The 21,746-nt window shown below is 37.6% G+C and overlaps 1 long non-coding RNA gene across 15 annotated transcripts in view; it reads left to right on the forward strand.

Annotated features, from left to right (window-relative positions):
- Nucleotides 1-21,746, forward strand: part of LOC103788644 (uncharacterized) — a 469,911-nt gene that overhangs the window by 13,431 nt on the left and 434,734 nt on the right. For all 15 annotated transcript variants that reach the window (XR_013528146.1, XR_013528147.1, XR_013528145.1 and 12 more), the window contains one exon: nt 2,547-2,720. This is a non-coding gene — a long non-coding RNA (uncharacterized LOC103788644). The remainder of the gene's footprint in view (nt 1-2,546; nt 2,721-21,746) is intronic.

Genomic DNA, 21,746 nt, shown 5'->3' on the forward strand with positions numbered 1-21,746 from the left:
GAAGAAATATGCCAGGGATAAAAGAATAAGAACATAGTTTTTACATGTGAGGTGTGACACATCCATCAGTCACCCAAGAAAGGGCTCAAGTTGGCAACTGGATACAAGAATCCAGAGTTTATGGTGTGAGGTCCAGGCTAGAGATGTAACTGTGGGAGTTTTCAGAATATAGATGATATGGCTGGGTGCAGTGGCTCACACCTGTAGTCCCAGCATTTTGGGAGACTGAGGCAGGCAGATGACCTGAGGTCAGGAGTTCGAGAACAACCTGACCAACATGGAGAAATCCTGTCTCTACTAAAAATACAAAAATTGGTGGGGCATGGAGGTGCATGCCTGTAATCCTAACTACTCAGGAGGCTGAGGCAGGAGAATCGCTTGAACCCAGGAGGTGGAGGTTGTGGTGGGCCAAGATCACACCATTGCACTCCAGTCTGGGCAACAAGAGTAAGACTGCATCTCACAAAAAAAAAAAGAAGGGATGATATTTAATACTGTGTGTATGGTTAAGATTACCATGAATCCCCAGAGTGCTGTAAAATCATGAGATTTATGAGCTGAGGAATAACAAGAACAACAGACTGAGAAGGTATGGTCAGTGAGGTCCAAGAGGTGAAGGGGAAGAGCACAGTGTCCTAGAACCCAAATTAAAGAAATATTTCAAAGAAGCCAGCAATGAATGTGTTAAATGCTGCTAACAAGGTCAAATAAGGTGAAGAACAATAAGGTGGAAGTCATTGAAGGTTATGGTCATGATTAAGAACTTTTATGAGGATGGAGTGGCCAAAACACTAGCTGAAAGAAATTTTGGAGAAAATTGGAAAAGAGGAACTGCAGAGAATGAATATAGAGAATGCTCTATATTCTCTCTATATTAAAAACTTAAAATTTTTTTTTTGTCTAAAAGAGAGAGAAATAGGGAGTAGCTGGAGGCGATGGAGGGTCAAGAGAGTTTTTTATTTTAATAAGATGGAAGAAATTACAACGTGTTTGTATGCTCTGAAGATTTATCCAGTGGAAATGTGGAAATGATGCGGAAGAGAGGGTAGAGAATTATTAGATAAAAACAGTGAGCAGGGACAGGAGGTAAGGGGACCGACAGCAATTCAGAGTACTAGGAGGGACAACTGAATACACTGGCAGAGAGAGAGGTGCTTGTGGAATTTTCCTGCCGCTTGCCAAAACTTTTAGTTGGCAAAAGGAAGATTAAAAATTGTAAGACTGAGGCCAGGTGCGGTGGCTCATGCTGTAATCCCAGCACTTTGGGAAGCCAGGGTGGATGAATCACTTGAACTCTAAGCTCAGGTGTTTAAGACCAGCCTGGGCAACATGGCAAAACTCCATGCCTACAAAAAAATAGAAAAATTATCTGGGTATGGTGGCTTGTACCTGTAGTCCCAGCTACCTGGGAGGCTGGGACAGCAGGGTTGCTTGAGCCTGGGAGTTTGAGGGTTCATACCACTCTGCCCCAGCCTGGGTGAGAAAGTGAGACCATGTCTAAAAAAAGTAAAACTGCTTTTGACATTTTGACATAGAACATAAAGGCATAATAAATATTGTTGATTTTACTGGGAAAATTCAAACCTGGGAGTGATTAGCTTGCTCAGCTCTTTCTTTTTCCAGGTTGAGAAAACCTAGTCCAACTTAACAACTAGTTGTTCAGAGAACTGATACCACAACATGTTCTTCCATTTCCTAATTCTGTTCTTAACGCACCGCATTGTATTGCATGGTAATTAAAGAAGTTACCATCTTGTATTAGTCTGTTCTCATATTGCTAATAAAGACATCCCCAAGACTGGATAATTTATAAAGGAGAAGGTTTAATGGATTCACAGGTCCACCTGGCTGGGGAGGCCTCACAATCATGGTGGAAAGTGAATGAGAAGCAAAGTCACATCTATGTGGTGGCAGGCAAGAGAGCTTGTGTAGGGGAACTCCCCTTTATAAAACCATCAGATCTCATGAAATTTATTCACTACCATGAGAACAGCAGGGGAAAGACCCACCCCCATGGTTCAGTTATCTCCCACTGGGTCCCACCTACAACATGTGAGAACTTTGGGATCTACAATTCAAGATGAGATTTGGGTGGGGACACAGTCAAACCATATCACATCTCAATTGGTAAATATAATATTTTAAATGGAATATCTTTCTGAGAAAAAAAAATCAACAGAAAGCATATTACTCAGTAAGCCTATAGTAATAGGAAATCATAATGGTAGTCTTTTATATCTTTCATACTATTTCACCCAACCATGACAACATGAGTTATGTATTGTTACTGCCATTTTTGCAGATGAAAGCATTGGTATGGCAAAGTAGTTAAGTTACTTGTCCAAAGTTACATGGACATAGATGGCAGAACCAGATCTTAATTCCAGGTTTTCTGAGTCAGAGCTATATATCTTATTACTTCTAGTAATGAAATCTCAAATCTTGCTTGGATTATCCAAAAGGTTAAATTATTTTTAATGTCTTCTATTATGGTAGAAAAATATGTAAATCAAATGTAATTAAAATGAACTTTTTCACATTTTTAGGGATAAGTCAGTTTTCTGAAAACTATAACACTCATACAGAACTTCTTCAATGATAAATGAGATACCCAAACACCAAAGATACTGATGTTAGAAAGCAGTTCATGAAAATAAATTGGAATTGCATGGAATAAACTGCATGGAACCCATTCCAAAAGTTAAAACTCAACAACTGAGGTAAGCTAATTTAAGTAATAAAACTCCAGTAAGCTAATTTAAGAGTCACTGATCCTTTGAGGTGAAAATGTTTTTTCCATTTTTCTTAAACCTTGAGATCATTGGTGGGAAAAAAGCTGATATTTGAGAGTCATGCTTTAAGAGAAGATCTCTTCCAACCCAATGAGCCAAAAGTTCAAATATTTTAGAATCAAAAATTTTATAGTTTTTTTTTTTGTGCCTGACACACATGAACCAACTAAATGAGAGATGAGGCTAGTTGACTGAGAATTCTATAAGTAAAAAATTCACTGGCTAACATTGCCTCACTTTCTCTAGTTTATCCTTGAAACACATACTATTAATATTATTCCTGGACCAACTTTTCTCAGTTTGGATGCTCTGCTGCTTCCTTAAGTTTCTACATAGAATCTTTGTTGTCTTTTGAGTCAATCTGTTTTCTGACTGAGATTTAAGTTTTACCATCTCACTGGTAGGAATGCATCTCTTATCTACTCTCTTGTCTTGAGTTTTTAGCAGCTGTTTACTATAGTGAAATGATTTTTTAAAAGGTAATAACAGTAATGACAATTTATGAAGTATTTACCAGATGGCAGTCATTGTGCAAAAACACTTCAAAACTGTTTGCACTCATTTTTATTCTATCAATAACCTTATTTAGGTAGTCCTCTTCCTCCTCCTTTCCTTCTCCTTCTTTTCCTTCTCCTTCTCCTTTTCCTTCTCCTTCCCTTCCCCTTCTTCTTCCCCTTCCCCTTCCCCTCCTCTTTCTCCTCCTCCTTCTCCTCCCCCTCCTCCTAAGGTCTCACTTTGGCAGAGTGCAGTGGTGCGATAAGGGCTTGCTGCACCTTGACCTTCTGAGGTTAAGTAATCCTCCTGCCTCAGCCTCCAGAGTGTCTAGGATCACAGGCTAATTTTTTTTTTTTTATTTTTGGTAGAGATGAGATCTCTCTATGTTGCCCAGATATTGCCCAGGCGGGTCTCAAACTCCTGGGCTGAAGGGACTCTGGCACCTCAGTGTCCCAAAGTGCAGGGATTACAGGTGTGAGTCACCATCCCCAGCTTTATTCTTCTTCCATACAGACGAGTAAGCTGAGGTTTAGAGAAATTTGGTAACTTTTTTCAGGAACCTACAGATAGTAAACATTTCTCATCTGACTCTGGGATTCTTTCATGGCTCAGGGACTTAGGGAAAGACTAGAAACTGTCTTGCTCTTATGAGACCCCTTAGGGAGAAAGCTGGAAAGGTAAGAAGGAACAAGTCGACAATAAGGACTTTCTGGCAGTTGGGGATCTGCTTCTAGCTAAAAAGTTCTATAGTCCTCAGAAAGGGAATTGTTTTGGGGGCCACCAGCTTGGAGGTACACCAAGTAAGTTTTGGATTTTCTTGTGTGATCCTCTACAAGTTGAGAATCACTGTTCTAATTGAGTGAATTCTTCAAATTCATCCTGGTATTGAAGTTAATGCTATAGTAAAAATGAGAACCTGACAGAAGTCAAAAGCAACATGATTGGGGAATTAACATTGTATATAGTTTCCTTTCATATCTCTTGAAGGTATTCATGATGACATGAATAGCAACATACTGTTCTTGTCCCTTTTTTTGGTCTCACATTGGAAACATTGATTGTGGCCTGTAATCCCAGCACTTTGGGAGGCTGAGGCAGATGGATCTCTTGAGGCCAGGAGTTCAAGACCAGCCTAGGCAACATGGTGAAAACCTGTCTACTACAACAAAAATTAGGTATGGTGACACACGACTTGTAGTCCCGACTACAAGTCATCCCAGCTACTTGGAAGGCTGAGGTACCAGAATTGCTTGAACTTGGGAGGTGCAGGTTGCAGTGAGTTGATATCAGCTATTAGACTCCAGCCTGAGCAACAGTGTGAGATGCTGTCTCAAAACAACAACAACAAAACATTTATTGTGTTGGTTTTTCTGAGTTTGCATGCTCCAGCTCACTCAAAGTGAAACCTACGAACCTTGTGTTTGCTTCCCATTCACACGTACTGCTTGTGAGATTCTGAATCTTTCCTTCTTGTCCTTTGACACTGTAGTCTTGTCTTACTTTTGCTTATCATATCTTGGAGTTTATTCCAAGGGGCCTTGATCTTACTTGGAGTGTCAGGTTGGATTCTCTACACTGGCATATCTCAACACTGAAATCACTTAATTTCAGCTTGCCCTCCCATCTGCCCAGGGCCATGCCAGAGTGAGTAGACCAGTGTAATTCCAGTGCCTACCTTTTCTCCCTTACCTGATTCTCTTGTTTTGAATACAGGGCCATGTTTCATTTATGTAGCCCAGTCATTCATTTATTTATTCAGTCACCATTTATTTAAATCAACAGCATATTAGACACAATTCTTTCCAATGTTGAGAAATTTGTTCATTAATGTTCTTACAATTTTTCCTAAGTCTCTGAGTTCTATACAGTTTCTATCAGGTTGCACGTAAAAAATAAAAATATACACTGGGGCATTTCAAGAATTAACAGAAAAGCTTAAGAAATCAAAATTCACTTGCAAGCACATTTCTATAAAAAGCCAACTAAATTGGAATTAAAGGCAAAGCAAGTTGAATAAATGTATTTTAAGTCAATTATAGTAATTTTTTCAGGTCTGAGTATAAGGAAAGGTATACTTTTTTTATATCTATTTTGGACAGAATGTAAAACTGAGGGAACTGCTTTAATTCCACTTCTACCACATCCAATGTTTATCCTACTCCACAAAATTGAAGAAGTTTTTTGGTTTTGGAGGTATTAATTTCCATATTGTTGAAAACATAACCCTTTCTTTCATTCTCTAGAAAGAGGAGTTCTGTACATGTTGAGGACAATTAAAAAAAGACTTTTCACTTGCCCATTTCCCCAGTTACTGTCATCATTAGAACTGTCATAGGTTTGTGTTGATGACTGCTTGGACACAGAAATCAGGCGAGAGTATTAATGTATCAAGAAGGAGTTTTTTAGGAATTCCACATCTTTGGTTCAAGCTGTGAGGTTAACGTGGACAGATAGCATTGAAATCAATGGCGTATGCATCATTTTCTGTAAAATGTGTAATGCTTTGGACCTCGAGAAGAGAAGGAAAGGCCTTGTGGTCCTGCTTTTAAAGAGTGTGCAAGAAGGCAAACAGGAGAGCATCTGGGGCCAGAACACACAGACCTGCCAGCAAAACTAAGCAGCTGCAGCACATATCTTTTCTTTCGTGAACACATTAATGAGGAAAAATGTCTTAAATATTGTGTGGTTAAAATGTGTGTAATTGTGTGCATGCACAGACAAATACCCACTAAAAACTCAGCACCACTTGGGTAAATAACAATTTAATTTTTAAAAGACCCCCAGTCAGGGCACGGTGCAGTTACAATTTTAACAAGTAACTACAAACTTTAATTAAGCTCTGAATTGCAAACTGTCCTAAGCTACATGAGCATTATGTGCTAAACAGTACGGAATGGCACTAGCTGACTTAATTCTAGTAATCAAGTTAATACCTAAGGGATTCATTGAGTATTGTCCTTTCCTACATTTTATTAATGGTTTGTATGAAACTCAGTTACATAACATGTAGAATTGCTTCCAAATTCCAGGCTACATTTCTAATTGAATCAAGAGAAAATAAATAGCAATAAAAGGCAAACTCTGGGAAATGAAACAGTATACATGATTCAAATATGGTTGAATATAGTTGCTTGGTGTGTGTTTTAGTCATATCCTTTCTTCTTCATATTCATTTTGATTTTTGTGTTTATTTTGTAAGTCTAGAATTTATTCTTATAATAGTTTGTTTAAAAGAGTACATCTGAATTTAATGACAATTTAAAAGTTCTCTGTTTTCTTTGAAATGTAATCTATATGTTAGTACTTTGGTAAAATGAATTATGATAGCATATTTAAGAAAGTGCTAAGAATGTAGCAAACATTCAACAAATATTTGTAAAACTAAATTCATTCCTGCTTGTCTCCATCCAAGTGAAGGTTGTTCTATATTTCCTCCCCCTCTTCCTGTCTATGAAGTAAAGCCTATCCATACTGTATGTATGATGTCTTGTAGGGTTCTCAAAACTCAACATATCCAGAAAGAAATTCATTCTCTTTCATTCATCCATCTATGATTCATGTCATTAACATCTGCTTAGTCATGCAAGCCAGGAGCCTTGAACTCATTTGTTATGTCTTCCTCTCTTTCAACCCCTGACCATATCTGTCCTGTGTATCTCCACTTCTCCATACCCATGACTACCAGTTTAGTGTAGTATATCTTTCTCTATGCTGTCACAGCATGCCCCTGAGTGGCCTACTTCTTTTGTTTTGTTTTCAGTTATTCTGCACTCTGTTATCAGGATTATTTTACTGAGATATGAGTTTCATCCTTTCATTAACTTCTCTCCAAGCATAAGATGGAATTTAAACTCCCCAGCATAACAGATGAGAAACTCCAGTGAATAGAATACAACAGAAATAATGGGCTACCACTTACAAGGTTTGGTTATAAAAGAAGACTTTGGCTTTTGTATTGGGTACTCAGCCTCTTTTCCTCTCTCACCTGCTTTGAAGGAAGATAGCTGCCATGTTGTGAGTCACCCTATGAAGAGGTCCATGTTGCAAGGAACTGAGCGAGGCCCCTGGCAAACAGGCAGTGAGGAAGTAAAACCTTCTAGTCCAACATCCTATGAGAAACTGAATCCTGTCTACAACTGCATGAGAGAGGTTTTGAAGAAGATTCTTTCTCAGCAATAGAAAAACATACTCTTTTATAATAAGGCATCTATTCCTTGACACTATCCTTCAAAAAGATTGGTTTTAGGCCTACTGATGCAGGATATTTTCTTGACCCCTTCATAGGATTTGTGACAGGGGTGCCCCATTTACTTAGTGCATTCTACTTAACACCTTGTGGTAGGGAGTGTGCAAGTGAACGAGTGTGGGAACTGGAGCCAGTGAATGCAGGAACCGGCCAGGAGCCCAGTAGGAGTTCACTCAGGCCCTCTAGGCTCCACCTCTCCTGGGAGGGAGCATATAACCAGGAGAGTGCAGTAACTGGCTAGCCACTTCAGTGGTGGCAGAGGCAAACTTTGTGCAGACCCCATTGCAACATCCAAGTTGGGGAGCCTGTGACCCCAAAGCCTCAAAGAGTGTGTTACAGTGCTCTCTTAGCTCTGCCGTTCTTGGACAGCAGTTTGATGTCAGCTCAGTGGGACCTTTGCCTCATTGCGTGGGGTGAGGACCTTTGCTAGAGAGGGCAAAGGGCCAGTTTGACAGCCTTTTTGGGTACCTGCATTTGGTACATCCCAAATTCTTATCTGCTTTCCCAGAGGAATGAGGTCATGCAGACAAATTGAAGGATGGTAAATGTGGAGAATTTTATTGAGTGATAAAAATGGCTGTCAGCAGAGAGGGGACATGGGAAAGGGGATGGGAAAAGCAGGTTGTACTCCCCTGAAGTCAAACTGCCTCTCTGCTTCTCTCTTTTGAAGTCAAGTTGCCTCATTCAGCCACCATCTGTGAAGTCAAAGTTAGAGTCAACCTTTCCCTGCTGTCCAGCCTTCTTTCCTCTGCCAGCTGAATCCAGGGTCTTTATAGGCACAGGATAGGGGCAAGTTGGGCCATAAGTAGTTTTGGAAGAGGCAACATTGAATTGGTAAAAAGACGTTATTCAGAAAGAACCAGTTGGGAGAGAGCAGGCACACAGGGACGGAAGTCTCACTTTGGACTGCAGTTTTCGGGCTTTTCAGCTGGAAGCTGGAGGTTTTGCCAGGGACACATTGCTGTCTGCCTAGAATTTCTCTGTCACCACTATGTGCTATCCAGGTACTAAGCTAGGATAGTAGTTCAATTATAAAAAAGATGAAGGCCATTTGTTCTTTTGCTGGATGCTTTTATCTCAACTACTTCTTGTCTGCCTACAGGCATGCCCAGGTCTTTTCTATCTTATACAAATCAAAATGAAAACCCTAAAAGTTATTCCCTCTTCCCTGATATTCTCTCAAACTACTACTGCTACTTTCTCTTCTCAAGCAATGATAGATGCTTAGAACAAAAAGACTGCTCGTCTGAGTAGAATGAAAGCAAGACCAGTGCATGTGTTCTGGACATAGAAAAAGGCGTAGAAAAATTCATCTAGGACATTATAGGTCACAGTAAAAAACTTGGTTTTATAGCAAGTACAGCATCATTAGTGGTAACTAAAACACAGTTTTATCCATTTGGTACTGTAGGCTTAGTGTCTAGACTAGTGTATGAGCTTGTCAATGGCTTTGTTTAAATCTGAAAGAAAAATTATTGGCTTCAAAACAAGAAAAACAACAACAACCTGGAAAAATAAAGATGAACAAAAGTATAATTAAATGTCTAAAGAATATAATACATTAAGTGTAATTCAATCCAACTCTACTTAAATATAAACTTAAATATAAATGTAATCCACAGAGCAAAATAAATCACTTAACTTTAAAAAACTCAAATGTATAAACATTTTAAAAAACATTTTGAAAAAATTGTAGAGAAGTTATATTTACCATCTGATGTGGGTGTATTTTTATATGTTTGTAATGATATGGGATGGAACTCTCTAAACTTAGAATGTTGGGGGGACTAAGAAGTCCCAAAACTGCCATGAATCTGTTTGCTAATAGCTAAAAAGAGCAGAGTGTCTCAGCAGACAAGAATAATTCAAAAGGTGAATACTGGTCAATGTCTATAACTATCAGTAAAATAATATTCTGTAATTCTCTGGAATAATAAAATGAACATATACATATATATAAATTGGATATTAAATGTTTAATATTATATATATGTTTTTTAGGCATCTGTGCCTTTTTTCTATTTATACACAAGAAGAACTACAGAATCAAGAATCAAGTGTATATTTGGCTATAATATACACATCAGTAATATATAATCCTGTCTCATAAGTAAAGATTATTTTTATTTTCAATGTTATAAAAAGATGTTTCTGGCAGTTCTTAAAACTAGACCCAATAAATATTTAGTTGATATTTCCCTTGACAAGTGTCTGAGAATTTATTTCTTATAAGATTTATAGGCTGAGATACTTTTTCGTTTTGTTAATCTTTATGTGATATTGACTATATACACACAAAACACATATACTCATATGTACAAACACACATAAACATACTTATAAACACACAATTGTAAAGATCAGGCATCTCACAAATCCAGAAAAAATTGAAGTAAGATTTTTCTTTTTCTTTATGTTTCCAATATAACCTGGAACCCTGCCAGCAACACCAGAATTGGATGCCATCTGTGAAATTAATTTGAAATTCACTAAGTTTAATTTGCCTGGCTCTGAATCTGCCATGGCTTTCCTCCAAATTTATTTTTCCAAGTTTAGACTTCAATTTTATTCAGAGATCCTTCTCCTGAGGGTATTTTGGTCCCTTTCACTGGGGAACTATGCATTTTAACCATTAACCATTCATATTTCCTATCTTCTTTGTATTTGAGTTAGTAGTTAGTGTCTCAGACTAAGCTTCAGTTTAGTTAAGAAGAAACAATGTTGGTTAGTTCAGCACAGCAGCAAGAAAAGAGTTCTCAAGTCATTTAAAACACTTTTAGTAGCTGGTTTATTTTTTAATTTTTTAAAAGAAATTTCTACCCTGATTTAGAAGTTGTGCATGGTGGGGCGGAGGAAGGGTGAGAAAAAACTTAAAGCAGCCTTTCTTAAACTTTTTACCCTAAGGGAACTCTTGAAATAATCTTCAAGTCTCAGAGATTTCCTGCATAAAATTATTATATCAACAACCCTCTATACATTAGTGTTATCAGTAATTTGTGGACATAATAACCCAGTAATAATATCAATGTTTTTTGAGTGTACAATGATATTTTCCTATAGATTAGTTTATTTGGCTTGCTTATAAAATATTCTATTTGAATGGTTTGCCTTTCTCATACTCTAATACTAGTCAGTAGTTAAAGGCAGAGGGAACCTTAATTCTTTTGGTTTTTACATTTTTGCTTGATCCTTTAAAATCTAATTCATGAAGACTTGAAGATATGAAGCCATTCTTTGGCAACCAGCAGTGTGAATGCAGAATCATTTAGGTCTTGGGCCAGAGATTGAAATTCCTACTCTGGAGCATGGTAGGGGCCTCCACAGCCAGAACTGTGGAAGGTGCCTTAGCAGTAGGTGCTGGAATTGTGCTGTCCTCCATCACAAGCCTGGGGTGGGAGGAGCATTTCTATAGCTGCATTTCTCCTGGATGATGAGACTTATAGTCAGAGCCAACTTGGAAATCTGGAATGGGTCTGTGTGTGTCATTGCTGGGAGTTCCAGCCTGCTCTCCTGAGATTTGGGCACAGTGGGGCCCTCTACTCTACCCACAGGCAGAAAATAAAGCATTCAAACACCTGCTTGCCTGGACTAGCAGCCTAAGCCTTCATGGACATAGATTGTGGTGCAGTAGGGCCCTCTCTGCTTTACACATAGGCAATCTCCAGGCACTTGGAGCACCCACTCACATGATTAGCAGATTGGGTCTCCTCACCCTTCTTGTGCAGAAATCCTGTGCACAAAAAATAATTACAAAAATTACTGCCAGCATCTCCAGATGAGAAGGTCCCAGAGAAAGAATTCAGGAACCATGAAAAATCTGAATATAACGACACTAACAAAGGATTGCACTACCCTCCAGGAATGGTTCCTAACCAAAATGGGAACTCGGAAATGACAGGTAAAGACTTCAAGCATGGATTGAAAGGAAGCTCAACAAGATCAAAGAAAAGGTTGAAAATCCGCACAAAGAAACTTCTAAAACAATCCAGGAAATGAAGGAAGAGATAAACATCTTAAAAATAACTCAACCAGAGCTTCTGGAATTGAAAATCTCACTTAAAGGAGTCAAAAATACAATAGAAAGCTTTATCGATAAACTGAAATAAGCAGAAAAAATAATTTCAGAGCTTGAAAACTGAACTTTTGAACTAATGCAGTCAGAAAAACAATAAAGAAAAAACAATTTTAAAAAATGTCTTTGAGAAATATGGGATTATGTAAACTGACCAAACCTTCAAATGCTGGCATTTCTGAGAGAAATGAAGAGAAATAAAAAAACCTGGTAAACATATTTAATAAAATAATTCAAGAAAATTTCCCTAGTCTTGCTAGAGGGAGACATCCAGATACAAGAAATCTAGGGAACTCCTGTAAGATACTATATAAAATGAACATCATTAAAGCATGTAGTCATCAGACTGTCCAAAATTAAAACTAAGAAAAAGTCTTAAAGGCAGCTAGAGAAAAAGGTCACATTATGTACAAAGGAACCCTTTTAGGCTTACAGCAGACTTCTTAGCAGAAACCTTATAAGCCAAGAGAGACTGGAAGCCTATTTTAAGCATTTTTAAAGAAAAGAAATTCTAACCAGGAGTTTCAAATCCTGCCAAATTAAGCTTCATAAGTGAAGGAGAAATAAAATATTTTTCAGACAATCAAAGACCAAGGGAATTTCAAGAGATCTTTAAGAGTTTCTAAACATAGAAATGAAAGAACAGTACCTCCTACCACAAAAACGCACCTAAGTGCATAGCACATAGACCCTATAAAGCAACCACAATAGAAACTGCAAAGCAACCAACAACTTCATGATAGCATCAAAACTTCACATGTAAATATAAACCTTGAATATAAATGATCTAACTGCCATCTTCAAGAGACCCATCTCACATATAATGATATCTATAGGCACAAAGTAAAGGGTTAGAGAAACAGAGCCATCAGACAAGAGAAAGAGGCATCCAAATAGGTTGAGAGGAAGTTAAACTATCCCCATTTTCACATGACATGATTCTATATCTAGAAATCCCCATAGTCTTGACCTAAAAGTTTCTACAACTGATAAACAATTTCAGCAAAGTTTCAGGATACAAAAATCACTGTACAAAATTCAAGTAGCATTTCTATACACCAAACAGCCACACTGAGAGCCAAGTCAGGAACACAATCACAATCACAATTGCCACAAAAAGAATAAAATGCCTAGGGATACAGCTAACCAGGGAAGTGAAAGATCTCTGCAATGAGAACTACAAAACACTGCTCAAAGAATTCAGAGAAGACACAAACAAATGGAAAAACATACCATGCCCATGGATAGGAAGAGTCAGTATCATTAAAATGGCCATACTGCCCAAAGCAATGTACAGATTCAGTGCTATTCCTATCAATCTATCAATGGCAGAATTTAAAAAATTATTTAAAAATATATATGGAATGAAATAAGAGCCCAAATAGTCAAGGCAATTCTCAGCAAAATAAAGCTGGAGGCATTACATTACTCAACTTTAAAATATACTATAGCTACAGTAACCAAAACATCATGGTACTGGTACAAAAACAGGCATATGGACCAATGGAAGAGAATAGAGAGCCCAGAAATAAGGTTGCACTTTTATGACTATCTGATCTTTGACAAAGCTGACAAAAACAAACAGTGGGAAGAAAACTCCCTATTCAATAAATGGTTCTGGGATAACTGGCTAGCTGTATGCAGAAGATTGAAGCTGGAGCCCTTTCTTACACCATATACAAAAGTCAACTCAACATGGATTAAAGACTTAAATTTAAAACCCCAAACTATAAAAACTCTGGAAGACAATTAGGCAATACAATCCTGAACACAGGAACAGACAAAGATTTCATGATGAAAATGTCAAAAGTAATTGCAACAGAAGCAAAATATGACAATGAGATCTAATTAAACTTAAGAGCTTCTGCAGAGCAAAAGAAACTATCAATAGAGTAAACCAGACAACCTACAGAATGGGAGAAAACATTTGTAAACTTATGCATCTGTCAAAGGTGTAATATCTAGCATCTATAAAGAACTTAAACAAATTTACAAGAGAAAAACAAATGACCCCATTAAAAAGTGGGCAAAGGACATGGACAGACACTTCTCAAAAGAAGACATACATGTGGCCAACAATCATATGAAAAAAAAAAGCTCAGCATAACTGATCATTAGAAAAATGCAAATCAGAATCACAAGAAGATACCAACTCATACCAGCCAGAATAGCTATTATGAAAAAGTAAAAAATTAACAGACATTGTCAAGGTTGAGGAGCAGAGGGAAGAATTATACACTGTTAGTGGGAGTGTAAATTAGTTTGATCATTGTTGAAAGAAGTGTGGTAATTCTTCAAAGAGCTAACATCAGAAATACCATTTGACCCAGCAATCTCAATACTGGGTATATACCCAGAGGAATATAAATCATTCCACCATAAAGACACAGGCATGTGAATGTTCACTGCAGCACTATTCATAATAGCAAAGACATAGAATCAACCTAAATGTCCATCAGTGAAAGATTGGATGAAGAAAATGTACATATACACCATGGAATACTATGCAGCCATAAAAAAGAATAAGGTCATGTATTTTGCAGGAACATGGATGAAGCTGGAGGCTGTTACCTTTAGCAAACTGATGCAGGAACAGAAAACCAAATGCTGCATATTCTCATTTATAAGTGGGAGCTAAATAATGAGAACTTATGAACACAAAGAAGGAAACAACAGATACTGGGGTCTACTTGAGGATAGACAGTAGAAGGAGAGAGAGGAGTAGAAAAAAATAACTACTGGATATTGAGTTTAAGACCTGGGTGATGAAATAATCTGTACATCAAACTCCATGACTTGAGTTTACCTATGTAATAAACCTTCATATGTAACCCTGAATCTAAAATACTAATAAAAGTTAAAGAGTTTAGAGAAAGTTCTATTATGCAGGCAGAACACTGAAAGGAACAGGGGTATTAGATAAAACAGACTTTATTTATTTTTTAAAATACATATTATATATATATTTACTTTAAGTTCCAGGATACATGGGAAAAATATACAGGTTTGTTACATAGGTATACATGTGCCATAGTGGTTTGCTGCACCTGTCAACCCATCACCTATGTTTTAAGTGCCTCATGCATTAGCTATTTGTCCTGATACTACCCATCCCCTTGCCCTCCATCACAATAGGCCCCAGTGTGTGTTGCTCTCCTGCCTGTGTCCATGTGCTCTCTGTTCAACTCCCACTTATAAGTGAGAATGTGCAGTGTTTGGTTTTCTGTTCCTGTGGATTAGTTTCCTGAGGATTACAGCTTCTAACTTCATCCATGTCCCTGCAAAGGACATGATATTATTCTTTTTTGTGGTTACATAATATTTCATGGTATATATGTACCACATTTTCTTTATCCAGTCTATCATTGATGGGCATTTGGGTTGGTTCCATGTCTTTGCTATTGTGAAAATGCTACAGTAAACATATGCATGCATGTATATTTATAATAGAATAATTTATATTCATTTGGGTATATACCCAGTAATGGGATTGCTAGGACAAATGGTATTTCAGGTTCTAGATCTTTGAGGAATCACCATGCTGTCTTCCACAATGGTTGAACTAATTTTCATTTTCACCAACAATGTAAAAATGTTTCTGTTTCTCCACAGCCTTGCCAACATCTGTCATTTCTTGACTTTTTAGTAATTTCCATTCTGACTAGCATGACATGGTATCTCATTGTGGTTTTGATGTCCATTTCTCTAATGATCAGTGATGTTGAGATTTTTTTATATGATTGTTGGCATCATAAATATCTTCTTTTTAGAAGCGTCTGTTCATATATTTTGCCCACTCTTTGATGGGGTTGTTTTTTTCTTGTAAATTTGTTTAACTTTTTTGTAAATTCTAGACATTAGACCATTGTCAAATAGGAAGATTGCAAAGGTTTTCTCTGATTCTGTAGGTTGCCTGTTCACTCTGATGGTAATTTCTTCAGCTGTGCAGGAGTTCTTTGGTTTAATTAGGTCTCATTTGTCAATTTTAGTTTTTTTGCAATTGATTTTGGTGATTTCATTATAAAATCATTGCACTTGTCCATGTCCTGAATAGTATTGCCTAGGTTTTCTTCTAGGGTTTTTATGGTTTTGGGTTTTACATTTAAGTCTTTAAACCATTTTGAGTTAATTTCTGTATAAGGCGTAAGGAAGGAGTCCAGTTTCAGTTTTCTGCATATTGCTAGCTAGTTTTTTTTTTTCATACACAATCAAAAAAGAGCCTGCATAGCCAAGAAAATCCTAAGGAAAAAGAACAAAGCTGGAGACATCAGCCTACAGTAACCAAAACAGCATGCTACTGGTACCAAAACAGACATGTAGAACAATGGAACACAATAGAGACCTCAGAAATAAGACCACACATTTACAACCATCTGATCTTTAACAAACCTGACAAAAACAAGCAATGGGGAAATAATTCACTATTTGATAAATGGTAGTTTTTTTCTAATTCCATGAAGAATGTCAATGGTACTTTAATGGGAATAACATTGCATCTGTAAGTATTGAATCTAATTTTAAAGTAGTTTTTTTCTAATTCCATGAAGAATGTCAATGGTAGTTTAATGGGAATAACATTGAATCTATAAGTTACTTTGGGCAGTATGGCCATTTTCATGATATTAATTTTTACTGTTCATGAGGATGAAATGTTTTACTATTTGTTTGTGTCCTCTCTGATTTTCTTGAGCAGTGATTTGTAGTTCTCCTTAAAGAGGTCCTTCATGTTCCTTGTTAGCTGTATTTTTAGGTACTTTATTCTCTTTGCAGCAATTGAGAATGGGAGTTTATTCATGATTTGGCTCTCTGCTTGTCCATTGGTGTATAGGAATGCTTGTGATTTTTGCACATTGATTTTATATCCTGAGACTTTGCTGAAATTGCATATCAGCTTAAGGAGTTTTTGGGCTGAGACGATGGGGTTTTCTAAATAAAGTATCATGTCATCTGCAAACAGAGACAATTTAACTTCCTCTCTTCCTATTTGAATACCCTTCATTTCTCTCTCTTGCCCAGTTTCCCTGGCCAGAACTTCCAATACTATGTTAAATAGGAGTGGTGAGAGAGGGCATCCTTGTCTTGTGCCAGTATTCAAGAGAAATGCTTCCAGCTTTTGCTCATTCAATATGATAGTGGCTGTGGGTTTGTCATAAATAGCTCTTACTATTTTGAGATATGTTCCATCAATACCTAGTTTGTTCAGAGTTTTTGGCATGAAGGGATGTTGAATTTTATCAAAGTCCTTTTCTGCATATATTGAGATAATTCTGTGTTTTTTTTTATGTCATTGGTTTTGTTTATGTGATGAATTACATTTATTGATTTGGGTATATTGAACCAGCCTTGCATCCCAGGGATGAAGCTGACTTGATTGTGGTGGATAAGCTTTTGGATGTGCTACTGGATTCAGTTTGCCAGTATTTTATTGAGGATTTTCACATTAATGTTCATCAAGGATATTCACCTGAAGTTTTCTTTTTTGTATCTCTGCCAGATTTTGATATCAGGATGGTGCTGGCCTCATCAAATGAGTTAGGGAGGAGTGCTTTCTTTTCATTTGTTTGGAATCATTTCTGAAAGAGTGGTATCAGCACTTCTTTGTACTTCTGGTAGAATTTGGCTGTGAATCTATCTGGTCCTGAGCCTTTTTTTTTTTTTTTTGGTTGGTAGGCTATTTATTACTACTTCAATTTTAGAATTTGTTATTGGTCTATTCAGGGATTTGACTTCTTTCTGGTTTAGTCTTGGTAGGGTGTATGTGTCTAGGAATTTATCCATTTCTTTTAGATTTTCTAGCTTATTTGCATAGAGGTGTTTATAGTTTTCTCTGATGGTTGTATTTCTTTGGGGGTCATTGGTGATATCCCCTTTGTCATTTTCTATTTGATTCTTCTCCCGTTTCCTCTTTATTAGTCTAGTGAGTCTAAAAATTGTTTATTATTATTTTTTTCGAACAACCAGCTCCTGGATTCATTTATTTTTTTGAAGGATTTTTCCTGTCTCTATCGCCTTCCATTCCACTCTGATCTTGGTTATTTCCTGTCTTCTGTTAGCTTTGGGTTTTATTTGTTCTTGGTTCTCTAGCTCTTTTAGTTATGATGTTAGGGTATTGATTTGAGGGCTTTTCAGCTTTTTGATGTGAGTATTTAGTGCTATAAATTTCCCTTTTAACACTGCTTTAGCTGCATCCCAGAGATTCTGGTAAATTGTCTCTTTGTTCTCATTGGTTTCAAAGAATTTCTTGATTTCTGCCTTAATTTTATTATTTACCTAGGAGTCTTTTAGGAGAAGATTGTTCAATTTCCATGTAGTTGTGTGGTTTTGAGTGAATTTCGTAATTTTGAGTTTTAATTTGACTGCACTGTGATCTGAGAGACTGTTATGATTTAAGTTCTTTTGCCTTTGCTGAGGAGTGTTTTGCTTTTAATTATGTGGTTGGTTTTAGAGTAAGTGCCATGTAGCACTGAGAAGAATGTATATTCTGTTGTTTTGGGGTGGAGAGTTCTATAGATACCTATCAGTTCTACTTGATTCAGAGGTGAGCTCAAATCCTGGATATCTTGTTAATTTTCTGTACATTGCTCTGTCTAATATTGACAGTGGGGTGTTAAAGTCTCCCACTATTATTGTGTGGGAGTCTAAGTCTCTTTGCAATTCTCTAAGAACTTGTTTTATAAATTTGGGTACTCATATATTGAGTGCATACATATTTTGGATAGTTAGCTCTTCTTGTTGAAATGATTCCTTTACCATTAGGTAATGCCCTTCTTTGTCTTCTTTGATCTTTGTAAGTTTAAAGTCTATTTTTTTCAGAGGCTGGGATTGCAACCTTTGCTTTTTTCTGCTTTCCATTTGCTTGGTAAAATTTCCTCCGTTCTTTATTTTGAGCCTAGGTGTGTTGTTGCATGTGAGATGGGTCTCTTGAATACAGCACATTGATGGGTCTTGACTCTATCCAATTTTTCAGTCTGTGTCTTTTAAATGGGGAATTTAGTCTATTTGCATTTAAGGTTAATATTGTTATATGTGAAGTTAATCCTGTCATCATAATGCTAGCTGGTTATATTGCAACTAGTTGATACTGTTTCTTCAGAGTCATTCGCCTTTGTATTCTCCTATGTTTTGCAGTGGCTAGTACCAGTTTTTTCTTTTCTTACTTAGTATTTACTTCAGAACCTCTTGCAACACAGGCCTGGTGGCGACAAATTCCCTCAGCATTTGCTTGTCTGAAAGGATTTCATTTCTCTATCACTCATGAAGCTTAGTTTGGATGGATATGAAATTCTGGGTTGAAAATTCTTTTCTTTAAGAATGTTGAATATTGGCGTCCGCTCTCTCCTCATTTGTAGGGTTTCTGCTGAGAGGTCTGCTGTTAGTCTGATGGGCTTCCCTTTATAAGTGACCTGTCCTTTCTGGCTTCCCTTAACATTGTTTTCTTTATTTTGACCTCGGGGAATCTGATGATTATGCATCTTGGGGTTGATCTTCTCATGAAGTAGCTTAGTTGGGTTCTTTGTAGTTCTTGAATTTGAATGTTGGCCTGTCCTGCTAGGTTGGGGAAGTTCTCCTGGGTAATATCCTGAAGTGTGCTTTCCACATTGGTCCCATTCTCCTTGTTTCTTTCAGGTACTTTAATCAGTCATAGGTTTGGTCTTTTTACAAAGTCCCACTTTTCTTGGAGGTTGTGTTTGTTCCTTTTCATTCTTTTTTCTCTAATCTTGTCTGTTTGCCTTATCAGCAGAATAGTCTTCCATCTCTGATACTGTTTCTTCCACTTGATTGATTCAGTTATTGATACTTATGTATGCCACTTGATTGGTTCAGTTATTGATACTTATGTATGCCTCACAAAGTTTTCATGCTGCATTTTTCAGTTCCATCAGGTTATTTATGTTCCTCTCTAAACTGGTTATTCTAATTAGCAGTTCCTCTAACCTTTTTTAAAGGTTCTTAGCTTCTTTGCATTGGGTTAGAACATGATTTTTTAGCTAGCAGAGTTTGTTATTATCTACCTTCCGAAGCCTACTTCTGTCAGTTCATCCATGTCATCCTCCATCCAGTTCTGCACCTTTGCTGGAGAGGTGCTGCAATCATTTAGAAGAGAAGAGGCACTCTGGCCTTTTGAGTTTTCAGCATATTTTTTTTCTTGATTCTCTCCCATCTCCATGAGTTAGTCTAGTTTCTATCTTTGAGGCTGCTGATGCTTGGATGAGGTTTTGGTGGGGATTTTGTTGTTGTTGTTGTTGATGCTGTTGTTGTTGCTTTCTGCTTTTTTTGCTATTCTTTCAATAGTCAGATCCCTCTTCTGTAGGGCTACTGTGGTTTGCTTGTGGTTCACTTCAGGGCCTATTCATCTGGTTTGCTCCCATGCTTGGAGATGTCATTCAATGAGGCTGGAGAACATCAAAGATGGGTGACTGCTTCTTCCTCTGGGGTCTCTGACCTTGCAGGACACCAACCTGATGCCAATAGGAATGCTCCTGTATAAGATGTCTGACAACCCCAGTTGGGCATCTTACCCAGTTGGGTGTCATGGGAAGCAGGACCTGTTTAATTAGGTACTTTAGTTGTCCATTGGTGGAGAAGGTGTGCTTCACTGGGGGAAGCCTACTCATCTAGGCTGCCCAAATTCCTCAGAGCTAGCAGGAGGAAAGAATAAGTCTGGTCCACGGGGACTATGGTCAACCCTCCTCTTAGAGGCTCAGGCCCAGGGAAGTCAGAGTTCTGTCCCTGAGCCCCTGGCTGGAGTTAGAGTTCTGCAGGAGGCCCTGCAGCCTCAGTGTTGACTGCTGCCCCTCCATCAAGGAACTCAGATGGCTTAAACGGCAGCTATAGCCATGGTTAAGGCTGTCCCTCTCCCTAGAAACTCAGCAGGCTTAGGAAGATTCTAGCTGAGTGGGTGTTGAGAATCTGTGTGGCTCCATGGTTGGGGCCCAAGGCCCTGGTGGCGTGGGCTCCTGAGTGGGATCTTCCAGTTGTGGGAAGTTCCATGAAGAGTTCCATGGAAAAAGCAGTTTCCCAGGTTGGGTAGCATACTCATTCACCGACTCTCTTGGCTGGGAGTTGGGGCTCGCCTGCTCCATGTGGCTCTCAGGTGGGACATACTGCACCACTCTGCTCTTCCTTCCTTTTTGTGGATCATGCCAGCCACCTAGTCAGTCCTAATGACAGAACCTGGATACCTTGGTTGCCAGTACAGGATTCTCATGCTGTTTTGGATCTTTTCAATGGGAGCCTCTGATCACCACTGCTTCTAGTTGGCCATCTTGGCCCCACCCCGAGAACAGACCTTAAACCAACAACAGGACTAAAAAGATCAAGAAAGACAATGATGAAGGGTTCACTTCAACAAGAAGGCTTAACTATCTTAAATATTTATGTACCTAATATTGGAACACCCAGATTCATAAAACAAATACTTCTAGAACTATGAAAAGATTTGGACCCCACACAATAATAGCAGGGTACTTCAACACGCCAATGACAGCATTAGATGATCAATGCAGAGAACTAATAAAAAAATTATGGAATTAAATTTGACATTTGACCAATTGAACATAACAGGCATCTATAGACTACTCCACCCATCAACCACAGAATATACATTTTTCTCATCTGCACACACAACATACTCCATGATTGATCACATACTCAGCCATAAAACAAATCTCAATAAGTTCAAAGAAATCAAAATCATACCAACAATACTCTTGGACTAAAGTGGAAAAAATAGAAATCAATACCACAAAGATTTCTGAAAACCACACAATTACTTGGAAATTAAACAACTTGCTCCACAGTGAATTTTGGGAAAACAATGAAATTAAAGCAGAAATCAAAAAATTATTTGAAATAAGTGAAAACAGAGACAAAACATACCAAAATCTCTTGGGTGCAGCAAAAACTATGTTAAAAGGAAAATTTATATTGCTTAAAACCTACCTCAAAAAGTTAGAAAGATCTCAAACTAATGATCTAACATTACACCTAGAAGAACCAGAAAAATAAGAATGACATAGCCCTGAAGTGAACAGAAGAAAATAAATAAGTAAACTCAATGAAGAATTGAATGAAATTAAGACCCCAAAATCCACACAAAGAATCAACAAAACCAAAAGCTGGTTCTTTGAAATAAGGAACA

Source organism: Callithrix jacchus, chromosome 16 (genome assembly GCF_049354715.1).
Source record: "Callithrix jacchus isolate 240 chromosome 16, calJac240_pri, whole genome shotgun sequence".
Classification (NCBI taxonomy): Eukaryota; Metazoa; Chordata; class Mammalia; order Primates; family Cebidae; genus Callithrix; species Callithrix jacchus.